The sequence below is a fragment of the Diplotaxodon limnothrissa genome, linkage group LG3 (assembly GCF_057381915.1).
Source record: "Diplotaxodon limnothrissa isolate DT_005_m linkage group LG3, D_limnothrissa_male_GT1.1, whole genome shotgun sequence".
Lineage (NCBI taxonomy): Eukaryota > Metazoa > Chordata > Actinopteri > Cichliformes > Cichlidae > Diplotaxodon > Diplotaxodon limnothrissa.
In genome coordinates, this window is record NC_140598.1 from 56,922,223 (window position 1) to 56,935,056 (window position 12,834).

Here is a 12,834-nt window from a genome sequence, read left to right on the forward strand (position 1 = left end):
TTAGTCAGGAAACACACATTTTTCCCTCTCTGCCATAGATCCTGTGTAGCTAAACTTTAGCTCTTCTTAGGCAATTGAATTCTAAATTATTCAATTTCAGCCTTCTGGTGTTCATTCTAGATCTCTTTCAGTCCTCTTGTGTGCGCATATGCATCATCACAGAAAACTGTGGTCTTGGAGTCATCGGCTGTATCGGGAACTACCAGAAAAGCAGCTTTGAGGCAGGATTATTTATCTCTTTTTTGCATATAACACAAATAATGTGTGTCATTAAATAAAATTGAATTGTAGAGTTCAGGATAGGTGTAGGTGTGATCACTTTGAGTTTTCCTAAAATACTGTGTCAAGTGCAGATGCACCTATTAATACCACACAAGTGGATTTTCTTAATTAGTGTCTCCAGTCCCACATTCCCAGTTTGAATACCACTCAGGTCCAAACTTCCAGTATGAACTTCTCCTCTTTGGCAGTATCAACATATGTGTCTCCATATTAATCTTTCTCTGTCCTTTTGATTATCTGTGCACGTGCCTCAAGGGTCATTCAGATGTTTTGCTTGAAGGGCTGTCTGGTTTTGACAAGTGCCCTACTCACCTGTGTACATGGCATGAATAGAACACAAAGTAAATATGTCCTCCCTTATGGTAGGTCAGACTACAAGGCAGTCCACTTTTCTGCACACAGTGTTGCAGGTCTAAATCAAGAACTGAATTTCAACACAGTGGCATACGAAGCTTTTGCCTCAAGGGCCTGATTTCCTTGTTCTCTGGTGTTTTAACAATGAGGCTGTTCTTGACAGTCCAACTGAGGCAGTCATGTTTAAGTGGCCCTTGAGCCCAGCCTGTTTTGTGTAACAGAGTTAAAAGCACTAAAGTGCATCAGGACTACTGATATGTGCCCAATAAATATCATCAAGCCAGTCCTTCCAAATGCAAAATCAAACCAAAACAAAAAATACATGAAAGATTACCTCGTTGATCAGCCTAAAGATGGTTAATGTCATGTTTACCTTCTTTTGAAGCTATCACTCAGTGATATTCAATAGAATTAGGATCAAGACTCAGAATGGTCCAGTGTTTTCTACTTATTCTTGTTTTCATTCATTTTATCTTATATCTCATTATGCTGTTGGAAAAACCATGACCAGCAACTGCCTGGATACCTTGATTTTATTGTGTCCTTTGCAGATTCAAGCACACTGTGCCTAATGCAGCAACACGACCCTATGGTGTGTGATGGTGTACTTTTCTTTTTTTTAAAAAGTTGTTTTTTTTTCTACCATGACCACAAGGCTGATGTGACTTAGAACAAAGCTCCAATTTTGTTTCAGCTGTCCCAAGAAAACTCACCCAGAAGCACTGTGGCTTGAAGCCCACTTTCATTTAGAAGGTAACACATGGTGCGGCTAGATACTACTGCGAGTCTTAATCTCTAAAGTCAGGTTGTATCCATCCTGACGTTTTCTTAGCTTTTAGTTTTGCACTTTAAACTACCCCCCTGTTAAATCTGGGGTCAGGTTTCCTCTGGGCCAGAGGTGGGCAAATACTCTTCCCATGTCTTTACAAGCTTTTTAGTGCGGCCCCCAACAACATTCCCAGTTTCCCATGTTTCCCCTTGGGAAAATTAATTTCCCTCCCCTGCTCTAGCCCGTGTCAGCATCTCCCTGTGAATCTTTACCATGACCACACGTGGCTATTACAGTTTTATCCTCTCAGATAACTTATGTGTGTGTGTTAAATGTGGCACACATGATGATGATGATGACAAATAACACAATAATTGGATCGCTCCATTTGTCAGGGCTGAAGATTAAAACCATGTTATACTAATTAAAGTCTGCTTTAAATATGACTACACGCACATTTATATAGCAACACTTGGAAAGGGATTTGTCTGCGCTATTTTAGACTACGGTTCAGTTCTTTTCGCACATTCTTTGTTTAAAGTTAAAGCGAGCCAACATCATAATAGTGGGCATAGCCCTGTGTCAACTTTGTCTGAAACTTAGCAGTTCGTAAAGGAACTTAGAATAGAATCAGCGAACTCTGGACACCTCTCAGAGTTAGCAGTAAGGGTAAACATTTTCATTTCATTTAAGTGCCCATTTAAACATATATACACAAAAGCTTTATGTGCATTTTCATTCAAAGACAACACAGAGATGATTTCTCAAAGATGCATCTTTGCATGTTAACAGCAGACTTCTTTATAGTACATCGTTACATTTCCAAGCTCGTATTACTATCATCCTTCAATCCTAGACGTTGTACTGTATCACAAAATATCCACATAGTACTCCATAGTTTAAACACTACACTGCAAAAATTGTGCTATCTTAGTGTCAGCACAAATTCTTACACAACAGAAATTGTTGACAAGAATCAATCATAATCTAACTTTAAATATCAATGCAGTTAATTTACTTTCAGCTGGCTAAAGTCAGGCATGTACCTGTGAATACTGTACTTCTGCCACTACCAAAGAACTGCTGCTGCAGACGGGATGATCCTCTTATAGGCTCGGCAATCTGGGACACTATTCCCACTTCTTACTTTTGCCAATTTGCTCCTGGAAGCCCCTGAGTCCTTGTCTTCATTAAAGGAGTTCCTCATTGATCAATCACTGTCAGGGGAGTTGCCCTGTAATTGCACTGAGGCGTAATCATGACTGACGTCTCTCCCCCCCCCCCCCCCCTCCCCCCTGCTCTGTCACAGGTCTCGGGAGAGAGAATGCTCCATGACTTTCACACCTTCGACCTCAAGGTAGGCCCCTCTAAGGATTTTACTCTTCCCTTTGGGGTTTATCTTTAACGTTATCAGGTTTTGGACTGATTATCGTCACTCATGCATGTGTTTGTGCATGTATGTTAATGGCGATGGGGACAGGTAAGTCAAGATTTTGAATAAATATGAAATATATTTTTCACTGATACAACTGATTTCCTGTCATAGATGCGATAGACTATATTATGTGTATTCATTTAAGAATTTTTCTACGTAATATATTTATACTTAGAGATACACTCTGTAAAATACACAGAGGTTCTTCACTGACTTGAAAAGAACACTTAACAGACAGCAGACGGGGAAAAAATGCCAATCTTGGCCTCTCGTCAAGTTGCTCATGGAGCTAATGTTGTAGATTAGCAGTTGCTGTAACCTTCAGCTTGTCATTTTCCCAAGCAAAAGTGTCTGCAAGCACTCTTGATGTTTTGTACTTATAGGAGACTTTAGATAACCAATTTAAAATCCAGTATTTTGTAACCCCTGTGTTTAATCTTGGCATTTACATGCTCTAACTACACGAGCAGGCTCAGGTAGACAAAATTGAATGCTAATGTGATGCATAATATGAAGCAATAGTTTATCCCAGTTATTCATTTATTTGACATCAAGATCTTGACTTTATTGAATTATATTTTTCCCCCTCCAACAATGTGGCTAAGGCTTTTTATGCATGACGCATAAAGTCCTGAGCTGCTTTGTTTTATGAGACATAAACTAATACATACAGTCATTTCAGTGTTTCCCTGTGCTTTAGCTCCAAGTGTTTGGAAATGAATACGTTCCTGCTCACAGTTAACTTTTCACAGCTGTAGCACATGCAGAAAGGTCACATGTAAGTTTGCCATCAGCTCTGTAATGTGTGATGTCAAGCCAGCACATAGATTTTTGGAGTATGACTTGCAAAAGATGCAAAATGATTGGTTGATTTTCATGGAATGGAACTGATACTGTTGCCATGACATTAAACCTACCAGGATGCAAAAGTTCCGAAAACATTATAAGATTGTGTAAAATGATTTGTCACTCCGCCCATTTCTGTCACAGTAAGAGGTTTGATGGTAAAGCTTGTGATCATGCTTACAACTGCCTGCTGTGCCTACACCGAGCATTGTTAGATTTAGCTTGTAATCCGTTACAATATTTTAATTGTTCTCATTTTGAAATTGTAATTTTATTAACTCATTTATGTACTTCAGCACTTGGCAAAGAATAACCTCGCCTCTACCCGCTTCCCACAACACGCGCTGTACATTTTCAAATGTCATTTATGTGACACTTGTAATACAAACATCCATAATGTTTTAACTAGGGGGGGAATTGCAACACGGATCTCAATCATTGTGAATTCAGGGCGCAGTCAGAAGAAAGGAAGGTCAGCACGGCTGAACTCTCCTTCCCACAAAACATGATTGTTTTATCAAACTTTGAAAACATGCTCATGATTACTGCTGCTGTGGCAAAACGTCAACAGAATACTGCGGAAAATGCTTTTCCCTGGGAAACTATAGCAGCATTTTCATCTTTTGGGAATAATTCGGCCTTATTTTATACATTTTACCAATGGTAGAGGTTAGGATTTGGACAAGTAGGAAAGTGGCTATTTGCACATAACTAATGTTTTAGAAACACATATACTTACACTCGTAATGTAATAATATAAAGACATCTGTAGATGAAATAGAAGTGTTGTTTTTCACTGTCAGTCTATGCGATTGCAGGGACCTTGGCATTTACTAAGTCTGCCATGTCATTGTCTGGAAAAGTGTTCAGGACCATGTACGAGGAGGAAAGTTTTAAATTTAAAATGTAATCAGCACAATCACCACAAGCAATCAGTTCCTCTTCATTTCACCTGATCGAGCCCCCTGCTAAAAGGAGGCTGTTAAATAGAGCATCTTATCAGGCCTGGATTAAGTTTTGACTTTGATTAACATCTGTAGTCTGAGTTTAGAATGTCAAAGTTCAACTTAAAGGGAGAGATAGACAATTTATATATACAAACATCCATAATATATATATATATATATATATATATATATATGTGTGTGTGTGTGTGTGTGTGTGTGTGTGTGTGTGTGTGTGTGTGTGTGTGTAAATTGTCTATCTCTCTTTTTATAAGGCACACTTTCTATCCTTTATTAAATACAATTGTTTATTTATTTTATTCCAGAGTTGCATGAGAATCATACAGTAAAGCTAAAGTGACATTAGCTTAAAACTGATTAGCTTAGTTTAGCATCAGATTTGTATAGAAGGTCAAAGGTCAGTTCGCCCTTTAGTAATAAAATCTACTCTAAAGAATACCGTTCAAAGCTGACTTTTTAAAATCATTTTTGTTGAATCATCACAAATACTGAAGTAATATTATATATGAGCAAAGAACTGAAGGGGAATTTTAAAGATGGCATGAGTGCATACAGAGAAAATGAGACAGATGTGACAATAGAAAAAAAACAACAACAACGACAAAACAAAACAAAAAAACTCCTCAAGATAAATCAGACATACATAGGCGACCGTGGCTCAGGGGGGTTGGGAATCGCATCTGTAACCGGAAGGTCGCCGGTTCGATCCCCGGGCTCTCTGTCCTGGTCGTTGTGTCTTTGGGCAAGACACTTCACCTACCGCCTACTGGTGTTGGCCAGAGGGGCTGATGGTGTAATATGGCAGCCTCGCTTCTGTCAGTCTGCCCCAGGGCAGCTGTGGCTACAACTGTAGCTGCCTCCACCAGTGTGTGAATGTGAGAGTGAATGAATAGTGGTATTGTAAAGTGCTTTGGGTGCCTTGAAAAGCGCTGTATAAATCCAATCCATTATTATTATATGTAAGACTGTCTGTGCAAATATGTTTGAGGACATTGGAAAGTTAACTCCATACAACACTTTCAATGACAGGCTTCTGTTTCAGACAATGAAAATGCAGAAGTGTACAAAAGCGTATACAAATAAATGCCCAGGTAATAAGGTGATAAGGGGAGGTTTAAGGTGAGTGTTAAAAAAAGTTTAAAAGAATGCAGAAAATCATATACTCAGAAAAATGAATTTAAAAGTGAATCAGTTCAGTCGGTAACCAAACAAACAGGATAATCAGTGGAAATGTACATAAAAAAGAGGCAAACTAATATAATTGGCAATTTATGTCAAATTTCTGAATTAACTAATGCCCACATTTTTGAATCCTTTGATTCTTTTAGTTATATATTAGTCTTAATCTCTTCCTTTTGTCTTTAACCCCCATTTAACCCATTTCCCATGTAACCCCCCCTCCGCAGGTGATTACACCCAGAACAGTGGAGGTGGAGAGAAGCACAGATATCAGATATAAGTGTTACTAAATAGTGTGTTGTTTTTCTTTTAAAAAACAAGCTGTGATTTTCGCTTTTTAGATCAGGACGGACTCGTTGAAATAACATATGGGAAACAGGAGCAGTAGGTCGCTGTTTCAGGGCTAGATGCTGGAATGGTCTCCAGTTTCTAACATCTTAATTTTTTTTTATTATTATTTGTATATAATAGCTGTCAAATGTCATGCACAAAATCTTAGAACAGTAATTTGTTTCATTCCGTACATGACTTAGAGGAAATTATGCATGTGATTTTTCTCAAGCAGTGAGAAATGTCTGCATGCATGCTGAGCCATCAGAATGAATTCTTTGTAGCTGAGGAATCTGCCGGCTTCAGAGCTCTGTGTGTTTCTTGAGCAGTGGGCATGTTTGAAAGGCCGGCTGCAGTCTGCCCACCCAATCACAAGTTAGAAATAGTCATTTTCTTTCCTACTTTTCCATTGTTGGTACTTGTTTTTTCTTAACTTTTAACTGGTTGGGCAAGTGGCATTAAAGCAACAAAGACAAACTTTCAATTAATGTAATTCCCTTATTTACTGGAGATGTATATTTGTAAGGGTATTATAATTTATACACATTTCTTTATCTTCCAAACTTCAGGGCATAAATTTGTCCGTTTTGCATCACAGGACTAATTTCCAGGATAATTACTTGTGAAAAAAATGACTCGACAGTCTTAAGAAAATTAGATTTACTCGATTTGCAAATAAATAAAAACAATGGGGTTCAGATAAATCCCCTTTTTGGCATTGTCCAAATTTCATTACGAAAGCCACCACAAGCTGCACTGACTGACCAGCTTTGAACATTTTGTGAATTTCAATGTCACTACAGCTGAGCTCATTTGGGAAAAGGCGAACCAAGCACACGCACAGGCTATATCCAGACATAATAAACTGTCGCCCTGTTCACAGAGGCGTGGAAAGGAGAGAACACCTCCCCAGCACATCCTCAGACACATCTGTGCCCATGCCCCTAAAATTATGTTTCTTTTGCAGTGGAAATAGGTCAGCCGTGAATACCTGGCTCCTTCTATCTCAAAAAACCCTGTGTGGATTTTTGAGTGTGAGAGAAGTGGACTGTTTTGTTTGTTTGTGAACTTTTTGACATGCTGAGAAGATGTGCGACTGATATGTGAAAGGAGGGGATGCGTTTCGGAGACATGAAATATTTCTGTAAATCTGAACATTTTACAAGCGGCTTTGTTAGGAACTGCAAAGGCACAATAATGGAAACTTGGCCCTCATTTAGACACTGAATCATTCAGATTGCACCACTGTGATTGCTTAATTAAATGCTCGACTGTGTAATGACTTTGCTTGAGAGGGAATTAAATGTCTAAATGCTGCAGAATCTGCGTTGAGCTGAATAGAAATCAATGGGACACGGTGCAGGAACCGAAGGTGTTTTCCGACTTGTTTAGGGTGAATGTTTGGTATTGATGCCATCCCTCAGTCACTCAGTCAAAAGCTCATTCCTCTAAGTCCACAGCATTGATTGCTGGCATACAAACAGTGTGCTTACTTGGTGCTTTCTTGTGAGATCGAGGAAGTCTATTACTTACATGTCTTCAGCCTGCTGTGTGTAATAGTGGATCTACTGTACAATCGTCCAGTGATTAGGGGGCTGTAAGATTACAAGAAATCAATAACGATACATATTAAAAGAAATTTACCACATCTGCTGCATTTCAAACGCAGCCCCAGTGGTCCCTGTCCGCGTCTGTTTACGTTACGATCACGTTTCAAGCTGGTTTGAGTTCATAGTGTATGTTATTCCTCGCTGGCTATTAAAACATGGCCGCATTTTTCTCTCAAAATAACTTTCAGAGTCCAAAATTATCACTCGTCCGGCATATTTTCAGAGTGTTCTACTACAAAAGCCCAAAGGCAAACATTAAAACCCATCCCACATGGAAATAGTTCTTGAAAGGAGTGCAGCCCAGCTAATCTCACAAATATTTGATTGAACCAAAGACCTTTAGAAACCGCCGAAGCTGCGAAGGGCATACAACTCCTAAAATGACAACCGATTATCAAACTGCCTCTGGCTCGAGACACTGTAATCCCCCAGATGTTGCAGTCTATGAAATACGAGAGTCTGAATTAGATTTCTCAAACAATGTCGGCTTGTCTGCATTCGTAAACCCTCAGCATTTAAGTCACAAAATTAAGTTGACCCCGTCGGAAAGCTTAAGGACATGTAACAAAGCCCCCGGCAGTCTTATTACTTCATCTGCTTTGATCTCATCTACTCTGTGTAATAAGTTCCCACTCTAGCAAGACCACTGGGGCTAATAAGGGTTTTTATCTGCTTTTTGATATTAGATATTAACACCTCATCAAAGTTAAGCCAGCTGTAGGCTCTAGTCGTGCCTCCAAATTTACATTAGCCTAACAATGTCTCTGAAGGAAATCTTATCAAATTCAAATTAAGGGCGAGTTGAATAGCCAGAAGGAAACTGCTACCCATCACTCAAGGAACAAGTCGTTTGGTTCTGCACAAGCAGGCTTTGGAAATCACTGGACAGTAGGTTTATTTTTTGGTACGAGAACGTTAATACTTTAAAATCGCCCCTCACAATCCCGACTCAAAACTGCACGCATTTGCAGCGAATGAATGATGAATGTTTAGCCGGCAGGAATGAAAATAGGTCTGACTGACACAATCAGGATTTGCTGATTGAGAACTCCATAAATAGCGTCTCTAGTCAGCCAGCCTTTGTGATCTTTACCTGAAGGAGGTAGATGTTCGTAGCGCGTGTGTTGTTTTTGATGTTATCATCAGATACTCGGTGCAGGTTGTAACCCAGTGGTTGGTTGGAATCACCCGTGAAGCCGAACGCACTTACGTAAACATCTGTCGTCAATCCTCGCCATTCCTGAACGGCATACCCAAGTGAAGACAAGCGTATAGCTTTTTTTTTCGTGTGTGACGAAAGAAGAACAAAACACTAGAATCGAAGTTATTTTAGAGGCCTTACTTCTTCAAACATTTGTCAAGGTAAACCCTGTATCTAGGGAGAGAGAGAGAGTGCAAAGGTTTCAGAATTCTTATCATCCCTTGTGGCATCCTTTGTCAGGTTGTATGAAAAAAAAATGAAATATTAACTGGAAAATATAGCTCGGAGAGATAGAAAATAAATTACTTCAGTGTGGCAAGGAAAAGAAGATTGTGAGATTTATCAAGTCAAGATGGAAATGCCTGCTAAGTCTGTGCCCCTACCTTGAAAAATTAAAGGAAAAAAAGCATTAAATGCCTTCGAGTACATTGTGATGTAAAGGCATGCATGTGCGCCTGCAAAGATGTAGCGTGTGGAATTTGTTGTTTGAATGTGATGGCGTTGCATGTGGCAACAGATCATACAGAAGATTCAGCTAACACATACGAACACGCAGGGAGGGTATCCAAAATAATCCAAGCTGTACTCCCGTCTTTTAACACTTAACAGATTTGGTGTAAAACAGCTTGACTGGCAAAATCTATAATTGTACAGATAAGTGAACATGTTAGCTAGATAAAGGTTAAACTATCAGGGATATGTTCTCCATCCGTCTAAAGCCAATTTTACACATTCAGCTCAAGCAACAGAGGGTGGGAAAAAAGGAGGTTTAAAAAAAACTGGCAAGTCAATATTGATTGATCTGGAGCCTTAGCAATTACCTCCATGTGCAGAAGACCATGTTAAGGTCAGTATTATCTTAGCTCATTTTATGGGTCAGTGCTCTGGCTTTAGCTGAAATAAATTAATGGGGTAAACACTTTAGCTCACCTTGATGAAATGGATGAAGTGGAAAAGCTTTGCATAGGTGGGAGGTACAGTGCTGCGGAGTGACCCTTGATATTTTCCCGAACGCCCATAGGTCGTAAAATCCCAGCATTAAATAACACTGACTACCCAGCGATGAAACCATAAGGCCAATAATGCACTGTTAAGAAGCAGTGGAGCTATTAAATTAATCTCGTTTACGGGTTAACCAAACCCATTCGCTTGAATGGATAGATGTCCTACGGAATAAATAAAAGCGGTTACAACAGTGATTTTCATGAATGAATTTCTTCACATCTGGGAGATTTTTTTTTTTTTTAATTAAATGAAAAACATTGTGGAGAATACCAGGAGAAATTAACCTTGTATGTATATATATTTATGTCTATATATATTAATTTGCATATATTTACTGCATCAGGCATTTTTTCTTTTTTTTTTTGCAGTTTATTTCTTAAAAATGTATCAGGCAATTTATTTATTTCATTTTTTCGGTGGGAAAAGAAAAGTCACACTGATGATATACAGGGAGTGCAGAATTATTAGGCAAATGAGTATTTTGTCCACATCATCCTCTTCATGCATGTTGTCTTACTCCAAGCTGTATAGGCTCGAAAGCCTACTACCAATTAAGCATATTAGGTGATGTGCATCTCTGTAATGAGAAGGGGTGTCAACACCCTATATCAGGTGTGCATAATTATTAGGCAACGTCCTTTCCTTTGGCAAAATGGGTCAAAAGAAGGACTTGACAGGCTCAGAAAAGTCAAAAATAGTGAGATATCTTGCAGAGGGATGCAGCAGTCTCAAAATTGCAAAGCTTCTGAAGCGTGATCATTGAACAATCAAGCGTTTCATTCAAAATAGTCAACAGGGTCGCAAGAAGCGTGTGGAAAAACCAAGGCGCAAAATAACTGCCCATGAACTGAGAAAAGTCAAGCGTGCAGCTGCCAAGATGCCACTTGCCACCAGTTTGGCCATATTTCAGAGCTGCAACATCACTGGAGTGCCCAAAAGCACAAGGTGTGCAATACTCAGAGACATGGCCAAGGTAAGAAAGGCTGAAAGACGACCACCACTGAACAAGACACACAAGCTGAAACGTCAAGACTGGGCCAAGAAATATCTCAAGACTGCTTTTTCTAAGGTTTTATGGACTGATGAAATGAGAGTGAGTCTTGATGGGCCAGATGGATGGGCCCGTGGCTGGATTGGTAAAGGGCAGAGAGCTCCAGTCCGACTCAGACGCCAGCAAGGTGGAGGTGGAGTACTGGTTTGGGCTGGTATCATCAAAGATGAGCCTGTGGGGCCTTTTCGGGTTGAGGATGGAGTCAAGCTCAACTCCCAGTCCTACTGCCAGTTTCTGGAAGACACCTTCTTCAAGCAGTGGTACAGGAAGAAGTCTGCATCCTTCAAGAAAAACATGATTTTCATGCAGGACAATGCTCCATCACACGCGTCCAAGTACTCCACAGCGTGGCTGGCAAGAAAGGGTATAAAAGAAGAAAAACTAATGACATGGCCTCCTTGTTCACCTGATCTGAACCCCATTGAGAACCTGTGGTCCATCATCAAATGTGAGATTTACAAGGAGGGAAAACAGTACACCTCTCTGAACAGTGTCTGGGAGGCTGTGGTTGCTGCTGCACGCAATGTTGATGGTGAACAGATCAAAACACTGACAGAATCCATGGATGGCAGGCTTTTGAGTGTCCTTGCAAAGAAAGGTGGCTATATTGGTCGCTGATTTGTTTTTGTTTTGTTTTTGAATGTCAGAAATGTATATTTGTGAATGTGGAGATGTTATATTGGTTTCACTGGTAAAAATTAATAATTGAAATGGGTATATATTTGTTTTTTGTTAAGTTGCCTAATAATTATGCACAGTAATAGTCACCTGCACACACAGATATCCCCCTAAAATAGCTACAACTAAAAACAAACTAAAAACTACTTCCAAGAACATTCGGCTTTGATATTAATGAGTTTTTTGGGTTCATTGAGAACATGGTTGTTGTTCAATAATAACATTATTCCTCAAAAATACAACTTGCCTAATAATTCTGCACTCCCTGTAGAAGTCTCAAAAACTCATGCATGTTTTAACCCAGCGGTCCCCACCCCCGGGCCACAGACCGAGTCGTTTGGTACCGGGTCGCGAGAGTTGAGGCTCCAGTGTGAAATTTATGGTTTTCAGGGTTCTTACGTTATTTTACGTTTTTTTTTTTTAATCGTTAACTCGTTTACCCTGGGTCTTTTCCCCGTGTGTTATGAATAAATCTTTCTTTTGTTACAGGTTCTGGTTTTATTTTGTTGCATTTATCCGCGACACCTTAAAGGCCGGTCCGTGAAAATATTGTCAGACATAAACCGGGCGCAAAAAAGGTTGGCGACCGCTGTTTAACCCATGTATATAAGGGTTAAAACAACTACGGGACACAGTGTGCTTCCTATTTCTCCTCTTTACTCTTGAAAGCCTCCTTGGAGTAACCCTTGAAGCTCTTTTACCAACTGTGTGGTGTCTGTTGTTTTTCAGGCCTGCTTATATAAAAACAGGACATGAGTAAGCATGAGAAGTTAGTGAGGGTGGTCTCTGCCTATGCATTTTCTCTTATAACTCCTGCCAAGTGAAATCGCCAGTATACTGATGGTAGTATAAAGCAAGTACTTCACGGCCGTGTCAACCACTCTAGTAACATTCATATGCTGTGCATTTCTTTTATGCATCGCTGTTGCCAAAGGCTGCCATTATCAATCCAAACTAGGCAAACAGCAACGAGTAGCCCACTGCACAGCACGACTGTAGCACTCTCAATCCTTTATAATAGCAGAGTCCTCAATTTTGCATGTTATTTCTTGACACCTGTGTGTATTTAACTGTAGGGAACGGAGAGCGTTATCACTCAGCCAAACGCGTCACCTTTGTATTGGAATTC

The 12,834-nt window shown here is 39.7% G+C and overlaps 1 protein-coding gene across 1 annotated transcript in view; it reads left to right on the forward strand.

Moving 5' to 3' along the window:
• ptprda (protein tyrosine phosphatase receptor type Da) overlaps positions 1-12,834 on the forward strand; it is a 418,772-nt gene that overhangs the window by 204,827 nt on the left and 201,111 nt on the right. Inside the window, exon 8 of the mRNA XM_085349629.1 lies at positions 2,715-2,762. The gene's annotated coding sequence lies outside the window, so the exon portion shown is untranslated. The remainder of the gene's footprint in view (positions 1-2,714; positions 2,763-12,834) is intronic.